The sequence below is a fragment of the Rhincodon typus genome, chromosome 11 (assembly GCF_021869965.1).
Source record: "Rhincodon typus isolate 14 chromosome 11, sRhiTyp1.1, whole genome shotgun sequence".
Lineage (NCBI taxonomy): Eukaryota > Metazoa > Chordata > Chondrichthyes > Orectolobiformes > Rhincodontidae > Rhincodon > Rhincodon typus.
Window position 1 is genome coordinate 25,367,426 of NC_063342.1, and position 22,204 is coordinate 25,389,629.

General features: G+C 42.0%; 1 protein-coding gene across 1 annotated transcript in view; it reads right to left on the bottom strand.

Annotated features, from left to right (window-relative positions):
* Positions 1–22,204, bottom strand: part of LOC109920694 (proto-oncogene tyrosine-protein kinase ROS) — a 96,930-nt gene that overhangs the window by 55,876 nt on the left and 18,850 nt on the right. The window contains exons 3-5 of the mRNA XM_048603063.1: positions 12,662–12,721; positions 6,152–6,178; positions 1,889–1,949 (exon numbers count right to left, since the gene is read on the bottom strand). The gene's annotated coding sequence lies outside the window, so the exon portion shown is untranslated. The remainder of the gene's footprint in view (positions 1–1,888; positions 1,950–6,151; positions 6,179–12,661; positions 12,722–22,204) is intronic.

Consider the following 22,204-nt stretch of genomic DNA (forward strand, 5'->3'; position numbering starts at 1 on the left):
TAAGAAGTTTACTAGTTGTGATCCAATTGTCATTGGGTGAATTCATCCGATACTCTAATTTATTTCCATACAGTATCTTCAACAATGTGGTGAATCAACGGACCATTAAAAATGTCAGTAGTTGGATTTTTTTTATCCTTTTACTGATCCATGCAGAAAAAAAATTAGAAATATGCTGCCAAAATTTAACTAACTGAACATCAATAATGAGGGTTTATCAATGTTACGTTAACCATAAGTGCCTTCAAAAGGAAAGGGCAAGTAGAAATAGGAAGAAGACAGGAAAAGTAGTTACAAAGATGTTGCTGCCAGTAGCTGTCCTATAGACTCAGTGGCTGAATGCACCAAACGGCATGCAACAAGGATGTGAAGATCAAGTAGGGTTTGGACTGAGATGGCTGATATGAACTGAAAAATGGCTGACAGAGACAAATGGCCTCAGTGTTCCTCCCACTGGAAAGGAAAGAAATCAGTCAAAACTGCAACTCATTTTGTGACAACAAACAAAAGTTTTTGTTTCTATAAGAAGGCTGAAGAGCCTCACAGCGTCAGGGACCCGGGTTCGATTCTACCTTCAGGCACCTGTCTGTGTGGAGTTTTCACATTCTCCCCGTGTCTGCGTGGGTTTCCGTCAGGTGCTCCGGTTTCCTCCCACAGTCTAAGGATGTGCAGGCTAGGTGAATTGGCCATGCTAAATTATCCGTAGCGTTCAGGGATGTGTAGATAGATTACAGGGAAAGAGTAGGGGGATGGGTCTGGGTCTGGTGGAATGCTCTGAGGGTCGGTGTGGACTTGTTGGGCCAAAGGGCCTGTTTCCACACTAACGATTTAACAATTCTATGAAGGACTAAATTCCACTGTGAAGATGCCATATTTGCATAATGTTGATTAGCTGGAAATTGGGAAAGGAATAATTCTTTTAAGCCAACATTTTATTTGTCTCAGATAAACAAATTCACCTTGAAAATGGACATAAAGGCAAATTCCGAAAGAGTGTATTTAGGCCAAATAAATTCTACTAGAGTCTGTCACAAGAATTCAGCAAACAAGCCCCAAAGCTGTTTGTTCACAAATACTCAGTGAATCTTTCTCCACTCTATTTATGTATTGAGACAAATGCCAAGATAAATTTATTAAGCCTTTCAAATTTTATACCAGTACAAAAAGAAACCATAACTGCCATTTTTTTAATTCTCCACTGGAAGTCCACTAAGGTTGATGAAAAAAAACTTAATTGGATGTTGCATTGATGGTACTTTGTTGTTTGGGAGGCTTAGCTCTTAAATTTTAATACTCTTAATTACTGCCACATGTTCTTTTTGCTGCAGTACTTACTTTTCATTTTTGTTTTTGAGATTATTGTATTTATGGGCTTTAACACTTCCTTTAATTTCTATGTTGCTTTCTATGTTTTTATTCTATTTCTGGTTTGCTGCCATCTGCAGTATAAGTCATTACAAACAATTCAGAATGATAGAGTCTTACTAGATCTACCTTTTATCAATGTGCTGTAGCAGTGAAAAAGCAGAATCGGAGAAGGAATGAGAGGTCTCACTGCACCCAAATCGGACAGCCACAGATATAACCAAGTAGTATGTTGTATCAAAAATGTAAAAATCAAAACATATGCTGCCTCTGGCACCAACTTCCCTCACAGTATAAAACTTTTAACCCTGACTCCAATTACCCTTTGAAGAAGAAAGAAGCTACAATAGCTAAACAGTGAAAATACGCTAGAAACATTTACGCAAATACACATTCGGAAAAAGACCCACCTCCATGAAAAATACTTGCCTGAAGAATATGCATGTTACATAAAAGTCCTTTGAATGACTTATTTAAGAATAGCTCACAGTTCAGAGCTCAAACTTTAAATATTGCTCCTTACCTGTTATGTGGAACACATAAGATTCCTTAGCCCTTTTACAGCTAAACTGACAGATCTGTACCTGTATTAAAAAAAAAGCAATGATCCTCTGAACACAGTGATGCAAACAATAAAGCTCAGTAAATTCGGTAAAAATTGGTTAAACTGAGAACTTATACAGTCCTTTGCATGACCTCAGGACATCCAAAAGTAGTTTACAACAACTGATGTATTTTAAAAGTGCAGTCAATGTTGCATGAGAACACAGCAGCAATTTTACATGGAATATGTCCCACAAATAGCAATGTGGTAAATAATCAGACAGTGTAGATCTAACTTTAATCACCATGGGGCTGAATTATCCCAGGCCTTGAATGGCAAAGGCAATGGCCATGGCCAGACATTTGGGATAAGGTGGAAAGGTAAGGAGAATGGAATTGTTAGCATTGAGCAAAAAAAAAGTCCAATTCTGCAACCATGTTTTGAACAGCGAGAAGAGAAATGTGCAAATTAGTGGCGAGTTGAGGGGGACGGTCACGGGCCGCAGCTGTGGTAGGGAAAGTGGGGAGTTCAATCATGTGGATTGGAGACAGCATATTGAAATGCTGAAGGAACAATAAATGTGAAGGGGATTCTTTTCACCATACAAGGGTGGGAGGTGGGACTGTACTTGAGGACAATAGTTACGATGGGAGGTGGGGAATTGAGGGCCTGTGACAGCAACAACCACTCTGACTTCAAAAAGAAGACAGTGCAGCGGCATGGTTGGCATGGCTAAACCGTTAGGCATGCTCAGGAGTTAATGTTGGGAGATGAAGAATTAAATGGAAGGGTTAGGTGGGAACACATAGGATATCAGTACTGACAGGGAATGCAAGGAACACGGAGGTATGGAGGAGCCCCTTCCTTACCACTGTGCTAACTATATTGCCTTCCATCTTTACGCAAATCATAGACATGCAATGGAAATGGAAAAAATGCTGTAACCACACCCAGAATAAATTTAAGTAGTAAGAGCAGGAGTAGGCCATTCAGCCCCTCAAGCCTGCCTGCCTGCCATTCCACAAGTTGAGGCTATACTGCTCTCAAGGACGAGCTCCTCACAGCCCTAAGTTCTGATTTTTCTCAAAAACCTAGTTACCAGTTCTTTAAGTGCTTTCAAAGATGTAAGCTCCACTACTCTCAGAATAGAGAATTCCAGACTACTAAATGGAGAAGGAATTCCCTCGCAATACAGTTTTAAATGAGTGTCTCCTTGTTCTGTGACTATGTTCCCTCGTTCAAAACACCTCCCACAGATGGAAGCGTCTTCTCCACATATACCCTGTCAACACCCCTATCTCCTCGGAATCTTACATTTCAATAATATCACCACTCATTCTTCTAAACTCTAATGATAAAGGCCTAACAAAATTAACCGTTCTTGATAAGTAAACCCGTTTATTCCAGGAAGCAGCCTAGTGAATCTCTTTTGAACTGTCTCCAATGTCAGTATAGCCTTTCTTAAATATGGAGACAAAAATTGTACTTCCAGGTGTAGCTTCACCAATACCGTGTACAGTTGTAACAAGACTTTCCTAATTTTAAGCTCCAATTCCCTAGCGATGAAGACCAAAACTCCATTTGCTTTCTTAATTATTTGCTGTGCAAGCACGATAACATTTTGATCCTTCTGTGCTGCACCTTTTGGAGTTTGTGTATGACCTTGTACTTTCCCACATTAAACTCCATCTGCCAAGTTTTGCCTGCTCAATCACCTTATTTACATCCCCTTCTGGATTCCTCACGCCCTCATTGCAGCATGCACCCCCATCTATTTTTGTATCATCAGTAAATTTTGATACATTACACCCCGCCCCTCACCTAAGTCATTAAGATAGAGTGTAAGTAATTAAGGCTCTACGACCGATCCTTGTTGCACTCCACTAATTATGTCTTTCTAATTTGAAAAAGATTCATTAATCCTGACTCCCAGTCTTCTGTTTGTGAACAAATTATCAATCCACGCCAATACATAACCTGTGATACCATGAGCTCCTATCAGGCCTGTGCACACCACCTTCTGTAGTTTCTTACAGTCCTGGGCACAGCAGTTGCCATAGCAGGCCATTATGCACCTGGACAGTATGCTTTCTACAGATGCAGCATTGAAAGCATTCTGTCTGGGTGAATAAAGGCCCGGTACGGCAACTGCTCTGCCCAGGACCGTAAGAAACTACAGACGGTGGAGTGCACAGCCCAGACCATTACGGATGCCAACCTTCCATCCATGGACTATTTACTCAGCTCGCTGCTGTGGAAAGGCGGCCAACATCAAAGACCCATTGCACCCCGGTAATGACCTCCTACAACTTCTTCCATCAGGCAGAAGATACGGAAGCCTGAACACACACACAAGCAAGTTCAGGAACAGCTTCTTTCCGGCCATTATTAGACTAATGAATGGGCTTTAGCCTCAAATAATGTGACCTGCAATGTAACCTGTATGCCTCTAAGTCTTTTTGAACTGTACATCCTTTGCTTGCCATGGTTCCGCTTGTAAACAAAGCTTTTTACTGTATTTTGGTACACGGGACAATAAAATCAATCAACACCTTTTACTGGTGCTGCATCAAGGCTATTACTTAGTAACTTGTGACAGATCACACTCTTTACCGATGAGATCAGTGCTATAGCCCTGGCAGTAGGCTTTGCCAATGTAGCTAGCTTTCCTCAGATGCTGGATATACAATGAACATGTCGCATTGACAGCACCATATCATAACAGTTACCACCATTAACAGAAAAGTTTTCCATTCCATCAGTGCACAAATCATCTGTGATCATCAGTACCACATTTTAGTTCCCAGTGTAGCTGGCACAAATTGCTATTGTGATGTCAACTTCCTTGAGAACTTTTTTGCTCCAGTTTCATTACAAGGGCCGGACAAGGGCTACCCTTTGCAACCAATGACTCCATTATGCAACCCCTTGACTGAGCAGAATATACATACAATGCAGCCCATTCTGCCACTGGTGTCATTGTGGAACAGCTGGTAGACCCCCTAAAGATAAACTTCTGATGCTCCTTTGGTCTGGAGCAACCCTGCAGTACATTTCAGACAGATTCTGCCGCATTAACCTCATATACTGTGTTTTGAACAACTGAGCAGATGAAGAATCAGATGAACTCTGAAGGACTGAGAAAATGATAGTGGTCTTCCAACAAGGGGTACAAGGATCTTCACCAGGAATAACATCACCTTCTGCAGGATAAAACCATGCACTGTCTGGCTTGTGGCCAACAGAGCTTAACTGACATAGCATTCCATCAGAGGAAAGTTTTAAATTCACTCATGGGATGTGGGTGTCACTGGCTGTGCAATCATTTACTGCCCATCCCTAGATTTCCTGGAGAAAGTGGTAGCGAGCTTCCCGCTTGAACTGCTGCAGTCCAGCTGAGATACTGGCATTGTGTGTAATTTAAATTAGAACCAAAATCTCCTTATCTAAACATCTTGCCATGGGCACGAGCAAAAGTTAAACTGATGAGACTAGAAGTCTCAGCTTTGATTATTGGCAGGTCTCACAATTAACATTTTGGGTCCATGACTCTTTCTCAGAACTGGGGAACGTTCTGATGCAGGGTCAGTGGATCTGAAACATTAACTTTACTTTCTCTCCACAGACGCTGCCAGGCTGCTGAGCTTCTCCTGCTATTTCTGTTTCTGTTTCAGATTTCCAGCATCTGTAGTTTTTTAAAAAATATTGGCCTTTTGCTGGTTTTAATCACAAAAAAACTGGGGTAGGCCAGGCACAAACTGGGAGAAAGAAAAGTGGAAATTCAAACGGGATTATATCATTATGAAGTCATTTTCCTGTTAGAAAATATGCAGATGTGAACATTTAAGGAAGGCACTGAGATCAACTATGATGGCTATCGGCAATATGCCTCCTGGGTGAGATGCCTGTGTAGAAAATTAGACATAAATTCAACATACAAACAACTACCAGAGTCCAAAATTACCTGGAGTGAGAGTTTTATGTCCTTAGGGTTCTGAGACACAATGGCAATTGATGAATCCTTATATTATGGAAGCTCTGGAGGAATCTTCCAAGCAGCAAATAATAAGAACAATATTGGGTTTCATTTAGCACTCCTTCACTGTACACTTAAATAGCCACAAATCAAAATTGTCAAGGAGACAGAATAAAATGCACCTATAAGGCTCAAATTCCTCTCTCATTGGCAGTAATGCAGGTTACAAGATGGATTGTATAATTTAGATTTTTGATATTGCTTACCTCACATGTCTGATTGAATGATGAATCCTGTAAAAGGAGGAAAGGAATTTATACTTCCATATCAGTTAGCTACTAACAGCCCTTAAGAATCTACCAAAACAAAACGTGCAACTGAATTTCAGAGATGGTCTGTACCAACTTGTTACTTAAAGCGCATTGAAAACATGAGCAAAATCTCCTGAATTTCCATTCCATCTAACTGAAAACTAATGGGAGCAATTATCAGTCATGCGAGTATCTAATGTCTTTTCCCTTGAAAACATTATAATTGCTATTCAGTTTAAAAAGAAATACACCCTTCAAGTGAGAATACTTCCAAATTATTGGCTTTAGAATAGCATGTTTGACCTTGTGCAAACCAGCTTCTTCTTTAAAAACAAATAAACTTAACAAATAGAAGTTAATCAATAAACACATTAAAGATAAATGCATATTTTTCAGTGTCAGCCAATGCTCAGCGAAAACTTGGAAAAAAAAAGACAAAAGCTGGCCTCCAAGGACACTGCAAGGACAGATCTCTGTTCATTGAAACAGACATAACAAAAGAAGATATTGCCAGTTGAATATTGTCATCAATGTGCATGTCTCATCTTTTGATATAAATGTTCACAAGCTTCACTGGAGACATCCTGGATAAGAAATGGTCACAGACCACAAAGAACCTCTCATCGACGTCTACCAAACCATCGTGGCACTGGGCAATAAATGTTTTGGCTTTACAAATATTAAATACATTACTTCATTAAATTGAAATAATTTGATCCAAACTAAGTTTAATAAATCTGCAATTAAACAAGTTAGCCTCAGTAATAAATGTTTATGAAAAGAACTTTACAGAAGGAAATCTGCAGTCCTTGACTGATCTGACATTCCCTCCTCCACCTCAAAGGGACAGAGTTTGGATAGTTCAGAGACAGCATGGGTAAGGCTGCTTCCTGCACACCCCATCAGCTCAAACCCTCACAGCTCAGCGGGTATTTTGCCTAAAGTCAGGAGAAACTGATGGCGAACACTTCCCTGGCACGTCTCCACAGCTGGTCAAGGAAGCAATGTCCAAAGCCGATGGTACTCAGAGGACTGCCAGAGACTGGCACTTGTTCAGCCCCAAGCTGATATGATCCTCCAGTGCAGGCTTCCTCCTTGGATAGGAGGGTGGCTGCAATGGAGAGCCAGGTCCAGCAATCTCCAAGTCTGCTGAATATGTACACAGACCTGCACTCTGTCAACCTCTCCACTGATGCTCAGCATCAACAGCAAGGTGACAGTGGTAAACAGGGGAGCTCAGTGTGGGTACCCCTTCCTCACAAGGAGACAAGGCAGTGCCAGTTGACATGCAGCCAGAAGAGGAGCCCACAGAAGTTGCCTCTCCAGACACTCCAGGGGTGGCTCCTTCTTCCACCTCCATTCTGCCTGCCACCCTCAGCCTGATCCAAAATGCACAAAGCCAACAGGGACCACTGTAGGGCAGGCTCCCTCCACCCGAGCTGCAGAGTCCAGGACTGCACTGAGACATAATGGGAGCGAAAGAAAGACAACAACCTTCGGAGGGCACACAGGTTGCACGGATGACATAACTGTAAGTACATCAACACCTTCAACATTGAGGATGTACTGCCTAGTCATCCTTAGCGCTACATCGTGTTTGATGGTCAAAAATGAGGTGAGCAGCTCCTGCACCATATGCCGGCTATAGGTGACTGCTGCATTGACAACTAGGGGCAATCTTTCCATGTTGGAATTCATTATGCATCACATCCTTTATTGGGACTGATTCACAAGGTTTCCTGATGTGGTCAACAGGGTTTGGGGAAAGGATCAGGGCTGCACATAGGTTCACAAAACATGTAATGCTCATCGATGTACCTAAGCTTCAGTGCCTGGGAGTCTGTGTCATGTTGTTGCCCTTTGAAGGGCCTCACATTGCTGAAGTTTGATGCCCTCTCTGTCACAGACAGAAACACGTACCCCGCTCACTCTGAGTGTGGTAACAGCTATTTTAAATTCCGTTATGCTTGTTATTTTCAGCTGGAAAGAAGCCAACAGTAGTCGCTCCTCAAACAGTGAGTCTCAGGCTCGGGCTCTTAGTATTGACAAACCCCCAAATGGACACATTCCCTTCTTGGTTAGCCTCCTCATCAACCCTAACCGTCCTCAGGTCCCCACCTAACCCATTTATCTTAGTCTTCGTTTGTCCCTGTTACATCCAGCCCCAAGGATAAACATGGCAGGTCTACTAGTACACTTCTGTTCCCCCGGCCACCTAATTCCTGCCCATTAAAGGTAGCGTGATGCTGACTGTCAATGACACCCAACACTCTCATTAGCCTTTTCCCTTCAATGTTCTATTGTCTCCACCCCAACAACCCCCACACCCTGTTCACAATTGCAACCCCCTGTGCATCCCAGCATTCTTCCTCCAGTCCCCACAATAAAGTTTCTCAGCTTCCCTCCTGCAGCACTGGCCCCCTCATAAACCCCTTCAACTTTTAATGGACGTAACCCTAGAACAGACAATGGGCCACTCCTTTGAATGACTTAGCTGAACCATTCTGAAAGGTGAGTGACCAGACCCCTGACTGATAATTGTTCAGCTCCCAGACCAACCTCCCATGATACCCTGAACTGCTTGCACTGGTCCCACAGGGATGACCATGGTCTTCTCCCTGGAGAGGTATGGACTCCCTGACCTTGACTGTGCCAACTGGCTGACAGACTCTTCCCAAACCGCAGAATGTTAGAAGCTGCCCTTCCCTTACTGTACTGGGAGCCCCTGCCTGAAGGGTGTATCGCTGGATGTGACTGTATCTACTTGCTTTAGATTCCAAGACATAGCCATTTAATGAAGTACAGGAGGAGTTCAGTGCGCACAGGGCTGGCACATGATGCAGGTGTAACACTGACGTGGCATGGTGTCATACAGAAACATGCCCACCCCTTTAACTGGTTACTGCTGACAACCATGACAAGCTGCCTGGCTTTGCATCTGTGCTAAAAGGCAAGTCAGGATAGAAGCACTGTCAGCCTTTAACCCTGGCAAAATACCAAAGAGAAAGGCATTCATGCCAATATTCGTGGACATGGGCTTTATGTGGTCACTGGCCATGGCATGTGCCCTGTTGGCCACTGGTGTCAAAGATAGAAATAAAGGTTCAAGTGGCGACTATAGCTGCTGTGACATTTTGTGTTGGAAATTCAGTGTCCATTTCTGTCCAGTGGGTGGAAGAGTGTATATTAATAAGGCAATATTACATAGTAATGGAGGTCATAATGAGTGATTAGCCATGAAAATATACCTCGCGCTACTCACCAGTGACTTTCTCATCTCGCCATCCATCACCTGGTTGGAAAATGGGGCTTGACATCTGGAAGGTGCTCACTGGACATCTCACTTGATTTTCCTAAAAGCATGGCTTTGTGTAGGGGAGGTCTTGTCTCTCAAATTTGATTGAGTGCTTTTTGAGGAAGTGACGTAGATGATAATGAGGGAATGGCAGTGGGTGTTAACTACATGGACTTTACTAAAGCAAGGTCGCTCATGGTAGGCTGGTCCAGAAGATTAAGTCACATGGGATCCAATGTGAGTTGGCAAGTTGTACACAAAACTGGCTTGGTCATTGAAGATGGAGGGTAGTTGTGAAGGGGTGTTTTTCTGACTGGAGGTCTGTGACTGGTAACCTGCAAGGATTAGTGCTGGAACTTCTGTTGTTCGTAATTTATAAAAATGATTTGGATGAAAACGTAGATGGTCTGATTGGTAACTATGCAGGTGGCGTGAAAATTGGTGCAGCTGTGGATCGTGAGGAAGGTTGTCAAAGGATATAGCAGGATGCAAATTGATTAGAAAGTTCAAGAGAGAAATTGCAGATGGAGTTTAATCCAGACAAGTGTGAGAGGTGATGCATTTTGGCAGGTCAAATGCAAGATGAAAGTATACAATAAATGGCAAGAAGCTTTAGTTGCATTGATATACAGAGAAATCTTGGGGTGCAAATCCATAGCTTCCTGAAAGTGACAACATAATTGGATCAGATGGTAAAGGCGTCATATGGCATGATTACTTTCGTCAGTCAGGGCACTGTGTAAAACAGTTAGCAAGTCAAAACTTTAGTTAGGCTACATCTGGAGTATTGTGTGCAGTTCTGGTCACCACGCTGTGGTGAGGATGCAGACGCTCTGGACAGAGTACAAAAGATGTTTACCAGGATGTTGCATGGATCGGAGTTTATTAGCAATAAAGGAGAAGTTGGACAAACTTTGCTTGTTTTCGCTAGAGCGGAGGCTGAGGGGCAACCTGATAAAAGGATACAATGGCATGGATAGGGTGGATAGTCAGAGTCACCTTTCCCCAGAGTGGAAATGGCAAGTACTAGGGGGCAGAGGTTTAAAGTGAGAGGGGGAAAGTTTAAAGGAGACATACGAGGAAAGTTTTTATTTTACACAGAGGGTGGCAGGTGCCTGGAACGTGCTGCCAGGGGAGGTGGTAGAAGCAGATACGATAGCAATGTTTAAGAGGCATTTAGACAGACACATGAACAGGCAGGGAATAGAGGGATACGGACCATGTGCAGGCAGATGGAATTAGTTTAGAATAGCAACATGGTTGTCACAAACATGGAGGGATGAAGAGCCTGTTCCTGTGCTGCACTGTTCTATGTTTCTATTCAATGCCATAACATATACTGTTCAGGGACTGGGATGATCTCTATGCCAATAAAAGCAGTTATTCCTCTCCCACAGAAAAAGTACCTTCCAATTCTGTTCCTTCATTTCAGTGACATTACAGCATTCACTACATCAAAAGATAGCTAGTAGAAAGTCATAAAACTCACTTCAAATCTATAAATCACAAGTAAGAAGAAAAACATCTCATGTGCTCATTATGATGTAACTATACTGGCAGCTGTATGGCTCATCAGTTCTTATTGCATTAACACTTGGATGTGTTTAGACTGAAGGATAAAACATATTTTGAGCCTGAGCCAGAAGACTGTACAGCTGCAAGTTTACTCGACAGTAAGTTAATACAGACTAAGTCATTTGTTTATTATAATGTGAATATTTACTGTACAGCATGCAAAGTGAAGCACGGTATGTCCAAGCTACCCCTTCATTATAAAGTAAAATGTGATCTATAATTCTGAATAATTCAGTTGGATGGACAATACTTACAAAACCTTTTAGCTAATGCATTGATATTCCAGACTAATACCAAACCACTTTCACAAGACCTCTCTATAGTGTATTTTGCAGCAGCAGGATGAAACTACATTATATAATGGTGGATAACAATTTGAACCTACACCTTCCACCCAGGTTTTATTTTCTGAAGAGGAGATAAAGAGATGACAGGTGCCAGCTTGCAAGTGCAAAGGAAAAAAAAATTAAATTGCCCAGACAGCTTCCACATCTTGCCTAATAACTGGAGTGAATGTTGTGCCAACTCAGCTCTGAATAAACTTAATCCTGTTTAACCAGACAGAATGAATGTGCTGCTTGGAGATTCTAGGAGGAAAACACACAAAGGGACACCCGGGCTGTAGTCTCCTGAAGTACGAAAGAGAGAGTGATCAGCTGAGAGAAACTTGTGCCAACTCAGGATCTGAAAGCTCACTTCGTTTTCTGGCAACCAGACAGCTGGTTGGTGGCCTACCAGTATGAAGACCCTGAATGAGGAAATGCCAGCCAATCAGGAGCTAGCAATTCAAACAGGTAGCAGTGCCATGGAGGAGGCTGTGGCCAGTTCAACACCTCCAGGATTCCCAGCATGGAAGAGCGGCCACAGAACAGGTGACTGTTTTTGGGATGGGGAGAAGTGGGGTTTGAAGCAAGAGCAGGAGAATGACTGAAGGCCACTGTCACACCCTATGCCCAGATTGTGCGCTGGTTGAGGGACATCGCACCAACTGACAGCCTGCCTGCTAGGGTTAAAATCAGGCTGAGAACTCGACTCCAGTACATGATATAGCTGCAACCCAGGTGGGCATAGACCCTTAGGCAGCCATTAATTCACCACTTAGTGGCCTCAAATTAGCAGATCAGGAAGAGTGAACTTAGACCTTCCCACCCAATTCCAATGAAGGTGAAAGTAGTTGGCTTCTGGGCGCAATCACCCTGCCCGATCAAGTTTCCTCCACCTCCAGTCTGCCACCTGCAGAAGCAGAAGTTTCCACCCACAGTATGCAACAGAGCAGGGAAATTAGTTGCCAAACAAAATGATAAGCTATAATTATAGCATATACATAAAAGGGTTTGTTTGACATGATTTATATATCCTGAATGTTATTTATATTATAATTTACGAATTCATTTGTTGTGATAACACAGATCAGTGATTTCAAAATGGATGCGATTAATAAATTCTAAAACATTCTAAATCTGAATGCCTACTACTAAAAAGATTTCCAAAATTTAGAACGGAGTTCTGTTTTTATCCACAAAGACATACTTACTTGTTTATTCTGCAACTCAGAAAATCAACTTTATTTTCTTACGAGCAGAGAACGTACTTACACATTGACTGAAACATTTGTGAAATACTGTGTAGTTCCAATAGCTGCATACTTCAATGCACTGTGACAAGAGGAAAACAACATTATATACCTGAAAAAACATGCTTATGTTTTCAAAAAACAAGTCTCAGTTGAAATAAAACATTCATAAAATGTTTTTCATGCAATTTTAAAAAACTTTTTTGTCTCATATTAATTTTGTTCCCTTCTACATCATTGGTTTTCTTGCAGAAGACACTACTTGGAGCTAGAGGTTTAACAATCATCCTATCTCAGGGCTCCATAGTGCCACTACTTGAGATTTAAGTGAGCAGTCTCTGACATTCTGATTAAATTTCCCTCAGCTATTGAAGTCTCCAAACTGTACTGACAAAGTAGAAACTATCAGGAAATCATATTGGCAACTTCAGGAGTGATCTCTTGAGCAAGCCCACAATCAATATTATTCCACCAACAACTGTAGCAATTAAACCAAATTCACTCAAACATTAAAGAAAGCTAGATGTAAATAGGTCAGCCAGGGAAATCTATATAATGGAATAACATGTCATTTTGCCAGCGCTGTTAAGGAACAGACTGAGAAATTCTACAGCACATTCACCTTGGAGAATGAGTTATAGTTCAGCAAGAATTCATTCATAACTTACATTTGAAACCAACACACTCCACCTCAAACCCCATTGCCCCTCTGACAACATCCACAAAATTCCACTAGCCTTTCTTGAATATATACCACAGGTTTCCTACCTCAATATAAGAAAATCCTCAGACATCCCTCTAATTCTCACTGATTCCTTTGTTCCATGTTCAAAAATCCAGGGATGCTGCTCATCACTGGTTCCAGGATTTCTCAACAGTGTGGAACCCCTCTTAGAGCTACAGACCATGGAGCCTTCTTTGCAACATTGCTAAATATCAAGATTGCTCATAATGCTTGTCAATCAGCCTTCCTAATATCACTCCTTAACAGTTCCTTAATGAAAATCCTGACCGTGAACAACATTACAGTATATGAACACCAGATTTACAAATGACTTGGCAACAACTTGCACTCTTGACAGCCATTTGTTATTATATAATGCAATACATAAGTCATAGTTTTAAGCAAAACTTCTATCTTACACAGGTTGATTTCAACAGAAATCACTTGAAGCTGTCAACTGACTGGTTTTCAGAAATATAAATACTTGAAGCTTACATTTAATGATCCCTTTATCCTGTTTTTAGAGTAAATGCAATAGAGAATATCCATTGTTTTGATATCTGTACCCTTAATATGTTTCACTAATCCAAAAATGATTACTAATGTTACAGCATATCATGCAACATTCCACTAGCCCACATTCTGCCAAATCTTTAGCTAATAGGTTACAAATAGCTGGCACTCCACTCTTATCCTTCTATGTTCAGGATCAGAAAGAGCGTGGGACTCAGGTTCTTTTGGACTTTGAGGGCAACCGGACTCTGGAGTTAGAGATGAAACAGTTTTTCAAAGTAAAGAATTCCAAGTTTAATTTGATTATTCAGTAGAACCTCCATTATTGCTAGTGGATGATAGAAATTGCCAAGCAATCAGTATTTCTCAAATATGCAAGCCTTAAACATGCTGTACCATAATGCTTCAAAAGATTAAAGACGATTACAATATGTTTAACATGAATTGAATACGACTTTTTTTTTAGTTTTACCAGATACTAGTAGGTTGATATTAGCAAGCTATGTACTCAGCAATAATATCTTACGCAAAGTTCCGTCATCTGAAAAGTCTACAGTCAGGCATTGAGAACACAAGTTTCACTGTATAGTATTAAAATTAATAATGTACAGACAATTGAAATATTAGTGTACATTAAAAGCATGAAGTGACAAATACCTTATTTGATGATTCTGTGCCAATTGCTCAATTTAAGACAAATGACATGGGACATCTGTACTAATTAACTTAAACATACTCCCTGAAAGAACAGGCGTTTCCCCTCTTACACCCATCTAAGTTCGTTCAAGCTTCCTCCATTTGATGTGGGTCAGGGACAGGAGGGTGACTATAAGCCAGGCCAATATGAGGATCCAGATGAAACAATGTCCTCGCAATTGTTCAACAGGGCTTGAGATTCTTGCAGCTTGAGAGGACAGAGTAGGGATTGTAGAAAGCAAACTGACCTGGCATTATGGTGCAAGGAGCCATTTAAGTGGGCGTGAATAAAAGCATTTTGTAGTCGAGGACAGTATAGATAGGAGTTAGATATTATTCTTGACAGTTGAAAGCCTGAGTCCTAAAGATGGTGTTCTCCTTCCCTGATAGCTGACAGATACTCTCTCAGGACTCAAGGGGAAGTTGCAAAGAGAAGAATCCAGTTATTTTAGCCAATATAGGTTCTCGTGATTTAGGTAGACTAGGGAGGAGCGATAACACAGTGTGGAGCTGGAGGAACACAGCAGTCCAGGCAGCAGGGGAGCAGGAAAGTTGACGTTTCGGGTCGGGACCCTTCTGCAGTTCTTGCTATCTCCGAGATTAGGGAGGAGGTTCTGCTGAGGGTGTATCAGCAGCTAAGGACTAAAGAGCAGAACCACAGGTTAACTCCTGAGCATGTACATAGGAAGCTATACCACTGATAATGTCACAATCACAATGAAAAAGAAACTTTAGAGAAGGTGCAACCAGCGAAGACCTCATGCAGAGAGGTAATGTATGTAGTTAGAGTGGTGTAAATTTTTAAAAGAGGTTGAAAAGAAAGAACCAGAGTCTAGCTAAGTAATAGCCAAGAAGCATCATCTGCAACTCACCCAACAGCAACAATTATAGAACTCTCAATTGTTCCCTGTACTAAGAGCAAATTGCTATAACGCAAATAAGATTGGAGGGTGGAATCAGTGGATCAAAGATTGATATGGAAGTAAAGAGCTATGATTCATGGGGACACTGGCACTAGCACTGGGGAACGAGGGAATTGCACTATTGGATATCTTTGCTTGATCAGTGCTGGGACTAGTGTCCTGGTGAATTGTGTAGCTAGAACTGTCGAGAGGATCTTTAGTGAAATAGTGAGGGCGTGTGCAAGACAATGGTGCTGTGTACTGATACAGGTTTGGATTTCCAATGGCGCTGTGTACTGATACAGGTTTGGATTTCCAAAAGACCTCGGATAAGGTACCACATACAAGGCTGCTTAACAAGGTAAGAGCCAATGATGTTGTGAGTAGTGTGTTAGCATAGATAAGATTGGGTAACTAATAGAAGACAGAGTTGGGATAAAAGGAGACATTTTCAAGGTGGCAACCTGTAATTAGTTCTGCAAGCAATTATTTACAATATGTATTAAAGACCTGTACAAGGAAAATGAATGTACTATAGCCAAGACTGCAGATGTCAAAAGCAGGTAGGGAGTAGAATAGTAAGGATGACACAGAGATTTATAAACATGTGCACGGGTTAAGCAAGCGGGCTAAAAAAAAAAGCTCTTGCCATATGAAATATGTGAGAAAATGTAAGGTGTGCACTATTGTAGGAAGAATAGAAGTGAATATTATTTAAAATGGAGAGAGACTACAGGAAGTGCGGAGATTTAGAATCACACCAAACTAGCATCCAAGTTCAGTGGGTAATAGGAAAGGCAAATGGAATGTTGGTCTTTATTTCAAAAAGAACAGAATATAAAATAAGGGAGTCTTATTAAAACCATACAAAAAACTACTCAGACCACACCTAGAATACTGTGAACAGATTTAGTCCCCTTGTCTAAGGAAAGAAATTAGGAATTGGGAGGCAGTCCAGAGAAGATTTACAGGGTTCATCCCTGACATGCAGGAATTTTATTATGAGGAGAGATTGAGTAGATTGGGCTTATACTCATTCGAGTATCAAAGAATGAGATTATTGAAATATATAGGGGTTTGACAGAGTAGATGTGACGAGGTAGGACCAGAGGGCATAATGTCAGACTAACAGGTTGTTCATTTAACGTAGAGATGAGGAGAAAGTTCGTCTCTTGGAAGGTGGTGAACCTGTGGAATTCTTTACCACAGAGGGGTGTGGAGGTTGAGTAATTCAAGGCTGAGATAGACAGATTTTTAATTAGTAAGGGAATCAAAGATTACAGGATAAAGCAGGAAATTGGAATCAAGGATTATTCCAGCAAAGCCCAACGTAATTTGGAAGAACAACACCTCATTTTCCGCTTGGGGAGAGGAAGAATCCAGTTATTTTAGCCAATATAGGTTCTAGTGATTTAGGTAGACAAGGGAGGATCGATAACACAGTGTGGAGCTGGATGAACACAGCAGGCCAGGCAGCATCAGAGGAGCAGGAAAGTTGACGTTTCAGGTCGGGACCTCCGGACTCAACATCGAGCTCAATAATTTTAGGGTCTAAACTCTCCCATGTCCCAGCCCCCTACCCCACACACCAGGCCTTGTTAGCACATAGGCTGCCATTACACACTACCTGTTGTTAGTCACTAATAGTCCCCATTAACAACAATTCACCCTCCCAGCCTGATCGTTAGCAACTCCTTTGTCTATCCAACTGCTGTTCTCTCTCTTCGGGCTCTATCCTATCAGTTACTCCCTACCCCATCCCACTCCCTATTTTCTGCATATAAGCCCACGTTTTTCCAGCTATCATCAGTTCTGAGGAAGGTCACCGGGCCCTAAATAACAACTCTGGTTTTTTTTCACAGATGCTGCCAGACTTGCTGAGCTTCTCCAGCAACTTTGTTTTTGTAGCCTTCCTGATTACCTGCTGCACCTATGCGCTAGCTTGGGCTGTTTCGTGCACTAGTACTCCTAAGTCCATCTGTGTTGCAGATTTTCTCCATTTAAATAATATTGTTCTTTTGTTCTCCCTTCCAAAATAGATAACTTCACATTTTCCCACATTAAGTTCCATTTGTCAACTTCTTGCCCACTTACTTAACCTATCAATATCTCACATATTTTTGTGTCATTTGTAAATGACCCCTGTGGAACCCTACTGGTCATTCATCACCAACCTGTTAAAAAGAAACCTTTGTCCCCACTCACTGTTTTCTGACCATTAGCCAATTCAATTCATGTCAATATATCACCCCCGAAAACATGGGATCTTAGTACAAATCTAGAAATAATAAGGGTTTGTAAGAATGATACTGGAATAATTCAGGAAGATTTTAGTCTTCATATAGATTGGGGAAATCAAATCTGCAATGGTAGTCTGGAGGTTGAATTCATAGAAGATATATGAGACAATTTCATTGACCAATATATTCTGGAACTAAAAAGAATCAAGCCATTGTGGACTTAACAAGGTACCAAGACCAAACATGTTACAACCAAGGATAATGAAGGAAGTGAGACACTGGAAATTGCAGAGGCACCACCATAACATATCAGTCTTCCATTGACTCAGGGGAGGTGCCAGAAGACTGGAGAATTACAAACATACACTTGCTCAAGCAATACTACAAGGGAATGTTTACAGATAATAATTTCAGATCAGTCATTTTAACTTCAGTGGTGGGAATGTTTTTAGAAACAGTTATTCTGGATAGAATTTATAGTCACATGAACAGCCAACATGCATTTCTAAAGGGGAAGTTCAATGCAGAGAAATGTGATTGATGCATTTTGCTGAAAGGAACATGACAGCCAACAGAACAAGGGAGTGCAGGAGCAGAGAGACCTGGGTGTATATGTACATGGTTCACTGAAGATGGAAGGATAGATGGAGAGATTAGTTAATAAAGCACTCAGTACCCGAGACATAGTTAATGGAGTACAAGGGCAAGGAGTCTACGTTGAACTTTATTAAGACAATTCTTACACCCCAGCTAAAGTATAATGTACAGTTCTGGATCCTCTAAACTTTAGGATGAGTTTGATGAGTTTGATTTATTGTTGTCACATGTACCGAGATAAAGCGAAAAGTGTTGTTTTGCCTGCTATACAAAATGATCAAACCATATAGAGTGCATCAGGATAGGAGAACAGAGTGCAAAATACAATGTTATAGCTAAAGAGAAGGTGCAGAGAGAAAGATCAAAATTTCCATTTGAGAGGTTCACTCAAAAGTCTGATTACAGCAGGGAAGAAGCTGTTCTTAAATCGATTCGTGCATGTATTCAAACTTCTATATCTTCAGCCTAACAGTAGAGGTGGAATAGAGTATAACTGGAGTGGGGGGGGAGTGGGTGGGGGTGGGGAGGGGCGAGGGTCTTCAATTATGTTGGTTGCTTTCTCGAGGCAGCGGGGAGTATAGATGGAGACAGTGGATGGAAGGCTGTTTTGTGTGATTGTCAGAGCTGTGTCCATGACTCTCTGCAGTTTCTTGTGATCTTGGGAAGAGCAGTTGGAAGAGCAGTTGCCATACCATGCTGTGATGCACCCAGATAGGATACTTTCCCTAGTGCATCTATAAAAATTAGTGAGTGTCTTTGTGGGCATGCCGAATTTCCTTTGCCTTTACTTCCTCAGGAGGCTTTGTTGTGCTTTCCTGACCGTTACGTCAATGTAGGTGGACCAGGACAGATGGTTGGTGATTGCCACTCCCAGGAATTTGACACTCTCGACTATCTCCATCTCAGCACCACTGGTGCAGACTGGGTAATGCCCTTCACTCTGCTTCCCAAAGTCAATGACCAGCTCCTTTGTTTTGACATTGATGGAGAGATTGTTTTCTTTGCACAATGTCACTAAGTACTCAATCTCTTTCCTGTGTGCTGTCCCGTAGTTGTTTGAGATCCAATCTACAATGGTGGTGTTGTCAAACTCATAAATGGAGTTGAGGGCAGAATTTGGCCAGACAATTGTGAGTGTATAAGGAGTATAGTAGAAGTACACAGCCTTGTGGGGCACCAGTGTTGAGGATTAGGGTGGTGGTGGTGTTGGCCCCTATCCTTACCGATTGCGGCCTATGGGTCAGGAAGTCAAGCATCCAGTTACAGAGAGTTTCTAGGTCTCAGAGTTTCGAGATGAGTTTGTTTGGAATTATGGTTTTGAAGGTGGAGCTGTAGTCAATAAGGAGGAACCTGACATAGGTGTCCTAGTTATCCAGATGCTCTAGGGATGAGCGTAGGGCCAGGGGGATAGGTCCACAGCAGAGGGTGTTGTGCCGGTAGGTGAATTGCAAAGGATCAAGGCAATTTGGTAGGTTGGAGTTGATGTGAACCATGACTAACCTCTCGAAGCACTTCACAATTATAGAGGTCAGAGTCACTGGGTGGTAGTCATTGAGACACGCTGCATGATTTTTCTTTGACACCGGGATGATGGTGGTCTATTATTACCAGGTGGGGACTTCAGATCGCAGCACGGAGAGGATAAAGATGTTTGTGAATACTCCCGCCAGTTGGTCCACACAGGGTCTGAGAGCACAGCCACAGATTCCATCCAGGCCAGTCACTTTCTGTGGGTTCACTCTCAAGAAGGCTGATCCAACATCTATGGCGGTGGCCATAGGTATAGGTGCATCAAGGCTGTTGGCTTAGATGACAATTTCACTGAGTTTCTGTTCATAGTGAGCGTAGAATGCATTGAGCTTGGCAGGTAGGGAAGTACTGTTGCCCATGGTTCTGTTTGGCTTGACCTTGTAACGCGTTATGTCATGTAAGTCTTGCACGACTGACAGGTGTCTGTGTAGTTAGTCAGGGTCTCAAGCTTAGTTTGTTTTGCCTCTTGATATCTCTGATGGCCTTATGAAGGTCATACCTGGATTTCCTGTATGGGTCAATGTTGCCTGACTTGTATCCTTCAGACCTGGACTTCAGTAGGGAGCGGATCTCTCAGTTCATCCATGGTTTCCAGTTGAAGAACATCCAGATTAACTTCTTCGACATGCAGTGTTCTACACACTTACTAATGAATTCTGTAACAGTACTGCCATACTCGTTCAGGTTGGCTGCTGAGTTTTTGAATACGGACCAGTCCACTTACTCAAAGCAGTCCTGTAAAAGCCCTTCCGCTGCCTCAGACCAGCACTGCACTACTTTCTGTACTGGGTCCTCATGCTCCAATTTCTGCTTGTAAATCAGGAGAAAGAGCACAGTATTGTGATCTGATTTTCCAAAATGAGGATAGGGGATGGAGTGGTAGGCATCTTTGACAGTTGTACAGCAATGGTCGAGGATGTTCAGACCAGTGGTGGGACAGGAGATGTGTTGATGGTATCTTGGTAGCACAGTCTTGAGGTTGGCCTGGTTGAAGTCACCAGCTATGAAGAACAAGGCCTCAGGGTATTCTGTCTCAAGACTGTTTATGGCATCGTAAACTACATCATGTGCACTGGGTCAGCATTGGGTCAGATGTAGACCACTATCAGGATATCAGAGGTGAATTCGCATAGCAGGTAGTAGTGATGGCACTTTACTGTAAAATATTCTAGGTCCATGGAGCAGTTAAATCACAGGGTATCTTAGCACCAGGTGGTGTTGATTAGGAGGCAGACGCCATTGCCCCTTGCCTTGCCCAAGGACACCAAGCGGCCCATTCAGTGAACTCAGAAACCCTCAGCTTGTAAGAAACAGTCAGGTGTAGCAGGAGAGAGCCATGTCTCTGTGAAACAGAGCACATAGCAGTCTCTCAATTCTCTTTGGAAGGTGACTCTAGCTCTGAGGTCATCCATCTTGTTTTCAATGGTGTGAACTCATGAGAGAGTGTGCAGAAGAGATTTACAATAAAAGTTCAAGAGATGAGAAACTTCAGTTACGAAGATAGAGTAGAGATGTTAGGCCCGTCCTTCAAGAAAACGCAGCTAAGAAGGGATCTGATCGAAGGTTTCAAAACAGAGGTCTGGATAGAGGAGATAGGGAGAAACTGTTGACACTTGTGAAAGGATCAAGAACAAGACGGTACAGAATTAAAGTGATTTGCAAAAGAAGCCAACATGATATATCATTTCACACAGCACGTGGTTTTGGTTTACAATACACTACCTGGAAGTGTGATAGAAGCATTTTCAACTGAGGCAGCTCAAGGGGGCATTAGATGATTATTTAAACAGAAACAATCTGTAAGCATGTGGGGAAAAAGCCAAAGGTGGCAAATGGTCTCCTTTTGCACTATAACAATTTTGTGATTTTGAAACATTGAAGATTCTGAGGAGGCTCAACAAAACGGATGCCAGGTAGCTGGTTCCTCTTGTGGGGGAACCTAATACAAGGGGGCAGAGTTTAAAAATAAGGCAGCTTTCATTTAATAATGGAAGAAATTCTTCTCTCAGAGGATTATTAGTCAGTGGAATTCTCTGCCACAGATTGGTAGCAGTAGTTGTATCATTGTATCATTGGGCTAGGCTGAGTTTTGATCTGTAAAGGATTCAAAGGTTGCACTGGACAGGAAGCAAGGTGGAGTTAAGGCCACATCCCAGTCAGCAGGATCTTTCTGTATGGCTGAACAAGCACAAAGGACCAAAAAGGCCTCTTTTGCTCTGAATTCTTATGATTTTATGTGACTCGCGGAATAATCTCTTTTTTTTAAACTGTTCTGATGTAATCTACAAGTCATACTTCAACTAACTCCAAAATTCATCTTTGTCGACATCTAGAATATCTACATAACCATAAGACACAGGAGC